At 41.3% G+C, this 9,692-nt stretch overlaps 1 protein-coding gene across 2 annotated transcripts in view; it reads right to left on the minus strand.

Moving 5' to 3' along the window:
- The window catches only part of thrab (thyroid hormone receptor alpha b), a 135,109-nt gene extending 127,959 nt beyond the window's left edge, over positions 1–7,150 (minus strand). For both annotated transcript variants that reach the window (XM_081600261.1, XM_081600260.1), the window contains exon 1: positions 6,621–7,150. The gene's annotated coding sequence lies outside the window, so the exon portion shown is untranslated. The remainder of the gene's footprint in view (positions 1–6,620) is intronic.
- Positions 7,151–9,692: the final 2,542 nt, after the last annotated feature.

Here is a 9,692-nt window from a genome sequence, read left to right on the forward strand (position 1 = left end):
TTTTCCACCTTTATTGTTAAATATACCCTCCACAAACCAACTTAAAGCGATGGAAATGATAAATGGAGAAATATAAAGTTTAAAAACTGGAAATGGGATGGTGTTTAACTATTGTAACGTTTCTTCAGGGTGTCAGGTTTGAGGTCAAAAACCTACTGATATGTGGAGCTCCTTCACTAAAATCCCTAGTTCCATCTGAAGATAAGTAATCACACAACATGATTTACTATTTTTTTTATTTTTTTTTACCATTTGGTGATCCTTATTATTATGTTATCATGACCACAATATGCCCATTTTCTGCTACTTCTTAAAAGCACCTATGGGATGTGGTGAAATGGAAGATTCACATGTGCGATCAACATCAACTGTGCAATGCTAAGATAGGTCAAAATTTCTGAGGGATGTGGATGAATGTGTACCAGGATGTTGGACTTTACTCCTGGTTCATCTGTGTTAATCTTGCTGCAAGTGTGAACTGAAGAAGAATCAAAGGCTGAACCTGAATCAAAACATGTTTAAAGCAGTGGTTTGGTAGTTTTGCACAAAGTAGCTTATTGAAGCTCTTTATGGTAAAACGGTAAAGGATTTGAAAATGTACAGCGCTTTATCAAGTCCATAGGACCCCAAAGTGCTCTGCACTACATTCAGTCATTCGCCTATTCACATGCTGATGGTGACAAGCTACTGGATAGTAGCCACAGCTGCCTATGACACCACCAGGCCCTCTGACCACCACCAGCAGGCAAGATGAGTGAGATGTCTTGCCCAAGGACACGGCGACAAAACAGGAAAAAAACTGGAAGCAAACCCGCAACCCACCTATTCGGGGACTAACTCTTCAACCGTTGTCCCCACCGTCTTTTCAGTTATGTTGTTTTATTTATCAGCTGAATTGCAAAGGGATACATAACATGAAAGACTTTTTAAAATTATTTATTCTCGTCTCATTTGTGTACATAACATCACTGTGGGTCTAAGATTTTTTATATATATATATATCTACTTTGTTTGACATGGATGACTGAGACAAAAGCCTGAATGAGTTTGTCATCGGTCTCCGTTTCCTCAAACAGTTCATCACCGCCAATCACAACTGTGCGCACCATCAAACAGGAAGTGAGGTTATATCTTAGTGATGCTTTGATGTTTAGACAGCCGAACTTGAGCTCATAGACTCAAAACATAATTTTATGTAATTACAAAAGGGATACATGTGTGACATCTGCTCACTGGTGAGTGCTGCATTTAAAAATGAATAAATATAGACCTTTTCTCACTTTATTATTTTCAGTGCTCTTCACTAGTCCATCTGGAGGAAGGAACTTTGATTGTTAGCTGATTATTTACGGCCCTGGAGGTAAACAGAATCTGAAGATGTTATTGCAGCCGCAATATCGACTCTCGAGGGACAGCGCTTGTATTCCACAACACCGCATTGTTTATGACAGAAGGAAAATTAGCCGCTTTATTGTGTTGGGAGTTCGCTTTTTTTTTTTTAAACCAGATCCGCAAATGAAGCAGTGACTTCACTCCTCCACCACTTTCATTAACCAAAATGGCCCTAGCAGGCACAGAGCAAAGGCAGTCCTGCTCCAACAAATGTCATCCTGGCAAAGGGAAACCTCCTGGCTCCCGGTGCCAAGCATTCCCATTGATGGAAAGCCAGTTTGTGAGCAGCCCCAGTGGTATTTCAGCAGAGCCAAGTTGACTCGTGCTAATAAGAGCAAAAGGCGGCTGCATAATAATCCCGTCTTTCTAACCCGTTTTGGCCAATAACGGCATGTTTTGCCAGTTTATTATTCCTGCTGCCTCAGAGGAGTTGTTTGATGGCACGAAGACGTAGCGACAGATAAGCCGGAGGCGGGGAGGGGGAGGTTGTGGTAACCAACTGCGTGGAAACCGCTGCTCAACAGAAACAACTGAAAAACCTCTAACAGAATAAAATGAAACTCAACCTACTACGAGGAAAAAAAAAAAAAAAAAAAAAAAAAGAATAGGGAGGAGCCAAAATGAAAACAAACAAACCACAAACCTGGAGCTTGCCGCCTGCCTGAGATCTGATGTAATGCCTGTAAAAGTGTGTTTGTGTGCAAGAGGGCTGTTGTTACGTTATTTCAGTGACAGTGGGACCCTCCGGTGGTCTGTGGGAAGGCCGGTGCGAACCCCGCTGATAATCTCTTGTCGTGTTCGCCATGACGGCATGCTTATCAGCAGTGACGCTCTGGTGCGGCAGAAAACCCCTCACCCCCCGCGACAACATCGTACAGGAGGATTTGCCGCATTCCCTTCTCTTAATGTAGTTTGACTTGCCAAATGACATTAGCCTCGGTGCCAAATATTACAGCAGGAAACCACTTGGAATTTCCTTCATGACAGGAAGGCCACAGAGCATACAGCACCTCCTATTTTTGCTCAATCAGCTGAATATTCTACTTGCTAAATTATCTCGTATTGATTTCTTCCACTTGAAACTATAGCTGAGATGGTTAGCCTGTTTTTGTCTCCTCTTTTGCATCAATGTTTACGTCGGATTTTAAAGAATTGTTATATATTACACATTTTGTGCTTAAGTTTTATCAAAATACAAGTGTAGTCTGTTCAACCAATACCATGCAACTTCCATTTCTTTGCTTCACAATCTTCTCAAAACTACAGATGTCGCAGTTCCTTGTGCACGTTATTCCGCCACGTTTTCCTTTCGCTCAACTTTTCACAGATTTGCTGAAATTCATCACTTACAGATGCAAGAATCTTTGGCAACAACCGTATGGTTTTTTTTAAAAATTGGTTTTATGTAATAAACTAAAACAAACAATGCATACACATTAATGAGGGCAATTTAGTAAAAGAAAAAAGTAAATTCTTGATAAAACCTTCAACTTTCCTATTTTTATCAGTTTATAGATTTATTTTTAAATCTACTTTTTTTAAGTTCCATATAAAACCCTAAAATACTATACTGAATCCCAAATTCGCATTGAAAATATTGCCAAGACTGGAGTTCATATTGCTTGTTCACTTTCTTCCACACTTTCACAAACCAGCCACCACACAACTGGTGATCAATTTTACACTGTTTTTAAATAATTTTGGAAAATGTGAAAAGTTCCTTTATCACGTTTTAAATATGTAATTATGTTTATGTGATTACATCCTAACAAACTTCAATATGTATTTTAAGTTGAAGAGAATTTTTTATGTGGATTAATTATGTGGCAGGCCATGAGAACCAGGGTCGGAAAACGCTAATCAGGCAGGCGACAGGAGCGTTTGCATTTCACGGAAAATATGGGGCGTGAAATTCAAACGACGATTTATCATCGCCGGTGTCCAGCGCACCCAAGTTTACAAGACAAAATAAATACATAAAAATAAAATGATGAAAGGGGAAAAGAGAAAAGAAAAAACAGTGGCTACAAGGATCAGTGACCTGCAACTTTTAGGGGCGTTACTCCCTAAACACTACAAAAGAAACCATTGGTTAGCAGGGCTTCATTGAACTTGGCACCTGCCGATTCAGCCATTTGATTCAGTTGAGTTGGACACGTCTAAAGTGTCAGTACAGTTTGATACTCCCGCAGGAGGCAGTTATTGTTGCTTTTTGCGTCACCTTTTTTCTTCCACTCAGCTTTCTACTGGCTATCTTTATGATAACACCAACCTTTTTCCAGCACCCAGCCCTTTCTAATACTGAGAAAGCTCTGCCACTGCACAACCTCTTACCCAACAGTTTTAAAAGTGAAACAACAATTAAGGCATTTCCAAACATAACGCTGGTGTCATGTCAGCGGCATTTCTCATACCAAGACACCAAAACAAAGATCCAATCAAACTATGTTCATTATCCACCATTTTACTTCTAAAGCCATCCCAGGGAGACAGATGTGAAACTAAGCCTTTCGTGCGCGGACATCTCCTGACACGTTGGATTTCCCAGCATCCCGCCTGCCTCTCCGCACTCTGACATCACTGAACATCAGAAACGGAGCAGAGCACAGAGTTACATAAGAGGATGCTCTACAGATCTAAGCGCTGATCGCTCACGCCCTACCGCAGAGTAGCAGGTGATTTAGAAAAGAGGAGAGGAGAAAATAAGACGCACAGAAAAGGTCGCGGAGAGAGAGGCCCCTCTGGAGAGCGGCATTCTAGGAGGGACCGAATAAGGTCACCCTCATCTCCTGCAAGGAGTCACGGCCTTGAGGAAAAGAGGAGGAGACGAGGCCAGGTCACATGGGGCTCCATCCATCCTCGTTTTTCCCCTCACGTTACCCTGTTACATCACTACGTCAGAAACTAAGCCAGCATTTTCCAAGTGTTTTCCCTGGAAGCGTTGAAACATTTCCTCACCAAACGAAAAACAAGACCTACATATTGAATTTTGGATTACAGAAATTTAAAGACTAGCTCTAAAAGGCGCCTTAGCTGCCACTTGCTGGAAAATATTCAACGGATTATTCTATAGGAGAGCAATATGCGAATGACAGATCTATATAGGGTTAATCATCAACCCAGAAATAGAAAGACTGGATTTATACTGATGGTTAATGATTAATGAAGCGGTATCAGGGGCAGGACATAAAAGTGAAGCCATATAGACTGAATCTATTTGGTTTTAATGCTCATTCTCCCATTTGCTTTCTACCGTTTTCACCTTGCAGGGTTAACGATGCTCCGCTAAGGCGCATCTGTTGCATGCTGAATTCAGCAGCAGTAGAAGCACGCGGCGTTTAGATTGTCACCATCTCTCCGCACACTCCAAAATGAAGTTAAAGCATCACCGCTCAGAGAGCTCACACCCTTTCAAGAGTTTGAATTGAGTGCTAACACTGAGCGATTTAATTATTCCACAGCCTGTGGTACAAGGACTTTTAAAGGGGAAACGGTTGCAAATGTGTGAGGCCAATATATTTCTGATCTGCATTTATGATGCCATTGATTTCTCTGAGGAGTCTCCTCTGGTCCGGGTTATGGAGACGGCAGCGGGAGAGAAAGCAGAGAGCACTACCAAATTTTTCCCTGGCAACATTAAAATCTTCTCTGAATTCATGGTGGGAAAAACTTGCAAGAAGGTGGGGTCTCTCTATTATTCAATAAGCTTAATGCTTTGCAAGTGTATTCATAATAAACTTCACATTTTGCCACATTGCAACTACAAACCTTAATGCATTATATTAAAACTGTACGTGACATGCACAATACGATGCGCAATTGGGAAGTAGAAGGAAGACGCATGGCTTAATACATTTTCAAAAATACAAATCTGAAAAGTTTGACTTGCATAGTTCACCCCCTTTTACTCTGATACACCTAAATGATGTCCAATGCAACCAAATGTCTTCAGAAGTCACTTAAGTGGAAAAGCATGCATGTATATGTGTGTAATTTAATCTCAGCCTGCAGAAAACCACAGCTGAGAGAACCGGTTGGAGGAAAAACCGTTAGTCACGTATTTCGCAAACCTCAGCTTTATGGAATATTGCAAAGGAGTAGATTATGTATGGTCATGGCAGCATCATGCTGTGGAGATCCCTTCCTCCAGCAAGGGCAAGGATATCTAAAGGTATCAGCAAAGACGATTCAACTAAACACAGGGCAAAGCTTGTTTAGCAGGGACAGGGATGCTGGGCAGCAACAGAGGGCAATCCTGGAAGCAAACGCGCTTAAGGCTGCAAAAGACTGATTCATCTGTCAGCAGGACAAAAGTCCCAAGCATGCAACCACAGTTGCTACACAAAGGTTTAAATCACAGCAAGTCAATGTGTGAAAATGACCCAGTCAAAGTCCGGGAATGAATACAAGTGCACACCAAACTACTCGGATTCCATTTTCAAACAATTTTAAACTCCACGTCATTTTCATTTTACTTCGCAATTATGCATCGCGTTAGTTTATAACACTTAACCCTATAGGAACCAGCTTAAAGTCTGGAGTTGTAACTTGAACAATGTCAGCGAACTTAAATGCTTTCGCAGGGCTGAAGAATTCAATAAAAACGACAGCCTGTGAGCATTACACGACTCATTATGCAACACACAACCTTTTAGAGAACCTTGTGACTAAATGCAATTTACATGTAAGTTAGTTTGCATCTATAGAAAACATTGTTAAAGAACTGGACACAGAACTACAACTAAAGCATTTTTCAGACGCTCATAAAACTATTTCTACTGCTTCTGAGAGAGGGAAACTTTTTATGAAATATTAGAAACTGAGCAGCCTGACAGTGGTCTGCAGCATTTGGTGAGTGGGTCCATCTGCCTTCAAGTGTGTGCACGTGTGCATGCGTGAGTGGACCACGCGCGCCCCGGAGTACAGCAGGCGGTTCAGTCCAAGTCTGGGCCCAGAGTGCAGCACCCGATCCCGGCGTCACAACACCAACCAGAGCAGGGCTCCAACTAGCGCTCCGTAAGCGGCGAAGTGAGCGTTAAATAACAGAAGGAGCGTTCACTACGCCGTGTGAATGTGCGAGTCCGTATGCGCGCGTGAACTAGTGGGTGTGCGTCGACCGCAGGGCTGATCTGTCAAACCAGCCCGGGCTACACAAGCTACCGCCGCCGAAGTGCTTGCAGACCACGCTGCCACGGAGGCTTCGAACCCCCCCCGAAAACAACACTTACCGTCCCACAGTTTCCCCGCGCGCCGTGGACCCCACGTTGTCCTGGGAATTGGGTCATGAGGCGGAAACGAAGCGGGAGAAAAAGTCAGCCGGGTTCCTCCTGGTTGCTGTAGAAAGTGTGTAACGGCAGGGCTGGATGGCTTTTCCCCCCACCCCCCCACACCTCCGCTCTCCGGAGCTTCGGTCCTCCGCCTGGCCACTACTGCCGAGCCTCGTACCGTTTAAAAACAGACTCTCCTGTCCGCTTTCCAACGACGCTTCCTAGTTTGACTCCTGTTTTCTTTTCCCACAGTTACGTTTGGATGAACTGCAACGACCGTGCGCGTGTGCATGCGTATGGAGTGGAAAGAACCAAAAAAGAAACAGTACGCTGTCGCTCCTCCCTCGGCTTCACTGTGTGCTGTACAGTAAGAGGAGCCGCACTTATTAAAACTATCTACTGCTCTCTACAGGACCCGCGCTGCAAGACACGCGCTGACACGTCCGGGACGCTCACAGGTGACAGGCGGAATATCATCGCCTCTGCGGTCCTTATTTATTGACTTCATCATGACTGAGCTCAAACCTGCTCCTCCTCCTCCCGCTGCTGCTCTTCTGTTTCGTAGATACTATAGGTCACCTCGGATTTTGGCAGATAAAAAAAAAAACGTCTCAGGAAAGGTCAGTTAGACGGAGGCATTTAGTTAAAATCTGTGGTTTTTACAAACTGATTTTTTTTTAAAGCGATTGTCAAGAAGAAGAAAAAAAGATTCTTAAATATTTTTTGGGGTAGAAATATATTTGGAGTCATAAATTAAAATAATTTTTTTTTTCTTGCTTAGATGAGTTCATGGGGCGTTTTATTTGTCATGATGTGTGTGTTTGTTAGTGGGCCCAAAATGCAGACAGGAGCTGGGAGCGCAAATTATACTGAGTGTTATCTAGCGATAAAACTGAAAACTTATAAAAATAACAGTGAACACGGGGAGCCAGAGGCAAACAAAAACAAGAATCCAGAACACAGCCAGCAGGATAATCCAGGGGAAGCAACGAGGTCTTACAGCAGTGGTCCCCAAACTTTTACCTGTGAGGGCCACATAACTTTTCCCTTCTCTGGTGGGGGGCCGGAGTCAGTTTGTAATAGAAAAAGTGTGACAATTGTAGGAGTGCCTAAATGTAAAAAATTTATTGTTTTCCAGAAAGTACAATCAAAAATAGCATCCCCTGGGTTCTTCACAGAACAAAAGTCAGGGAATAAATAATAACACTGTTAATGAAATAAATAATAACCAAATAATCCTCTCTGGGTTCGTCACAGAAAAAATCCAGGAAGGATTATATAGTCTGTATTTTCCGAACTATGAGCCGCACCGGACTATAAACCACAACCCCAAAGTTGTTGTTTTTTTAAAACCGGTAAACATACACATATAAGCTGCAGATATCTCTGCCGCTCCATGTTTTCCACAACGATGCAGCAGCAGCAGAGGGGGGCGGACACCCAAAATCTGAGTCATAACAGGTCAATTGAATATCACATTTATGGTTGAAAAAGAAAAAGTTGCCAAGTTTAGATTTAACTGAACTGATTATGGTACTTTCCAAACTGTAACTGTAACAGTAAAAGGGCTCATCCTTCGTGTCCTAGCATGTGCTAAATGAAAATGGGCTCCTTCTTCTGCTTCTTCTGCTGCTGCTTCTTTTTCTTCTTCTTTAGATTTCAACGGCAGCTTGCATCCATTATTGTTGCACTATTGCCATAATATCTAATATCTATACCTCAAATTCTCATAATGATCCCAGTATTATTTTAAAAAAATTGAACAATCTTCTTTTTCCCCTCAATGCTATTTAACTGATCGACAACATTCTCAAATTTCAATTCCCTATTAAAACCTAATTCTGTTTTAATAGGCGCTTTCTTTTATTTAAAATTTTGACTTCCAATTATTCACTTCCTGCTAAAGAGCCCCCTGGTGGTTGAAGAAAATTCCACATATAAGCGGCTTATAGTCCGGAAAATACGGTATATGAAAAAAAATCTGAATGCTCTCTGGTATTGTTCAGGGGACCGGAAATGTGGAGGCGGGCCGGATGCAGCCCGCGGGCCGTAGTTTGGGGACCACTGTCTTACAGGAAGAGCCAGCAAGGAGGAATGAGAAAGAGGTGATTAAATACTTGGAGTGTGAATGGTGGAACAATAGACCGGGCTAATTAACTAACAGGTAGCAGGTGTGAGGGGAGAGAGAAAACGACACAGACAGCGACAGAGACACCACAGCAGACGAACTATGAAAATTAATCTAACATTAAAGAATAACTAGACTTAAGAAACATAATTAAAGTAGAGTAAGAAAGAATGACTTGACACAAGAAATAAACAGAAATCAGAGTCACTAAGAAAGGACTGAACTAAAGTAAAAACAGGAAAAAAATCTGATGTAATGAAAATAAGAAACTAGGGAACACTCCAAAATAACTCAAATAAAGAAAGATCCTGACATTATTTTCCTTAGCAAAACAACAATAGCTATAATTAATAGTCGCTCGATCGTGGCAGTACATTCCTAACTAGAGCCACAAAATGTTTTTTTTTTTTTTTTTTAAAGAAAGCGTAATCTGAATAATTTTATGTATTATCATTATTATTATGCGCTTTCATTATGTGTGTCCTTTTTTCATTTATATGTTAATTTTTTTTTTTCATACTGTTTTGTTTTTGGACCACTTTTATTAGTTGCCTGTAAATTGTCACATTTTTCTTTGACTATGTGAAAAAAAAAGTTACGACATCACCCAATTTCAACAAAGGAAAACAAGGAAATACGCAGATTGACAAAAAAAAAAAAAAAAGGCTTGGAATCCATAAATGGAATTGGTTTTTGCAGTGGGGAAAAAAATAACCATTAAATATTGATGAAAAAAATAAATAACTCAGTGTAAAGAAATGAAATACTGAGTCATTTGTCCATGGGTGTCAGTGTGTGTGTCCATGTTTTGTTTTATTTATTTTTTGTCCTGTATGTCTTTTTTGGAACATACAAATCAAATCAAACATTATTGCAATTACTGTTTTTTTTTAATGAAAGAGACA

The sequence above is a fragment of the Poecilia reticulata genome, chromosome 19 (genome assembly GCF_904066995.2).
Source record: "Poecilia reticulata chromosome 19, P_reticulata-male-v2, whole genome shotgun sequence".
Classification (NCBI taxonomy): Eukaryota; Metazoa; Chordata; class Actinopteri; order Cyprinodontiformes; family Poeciliidae; genus Poecilia; species Poecilia reticulata.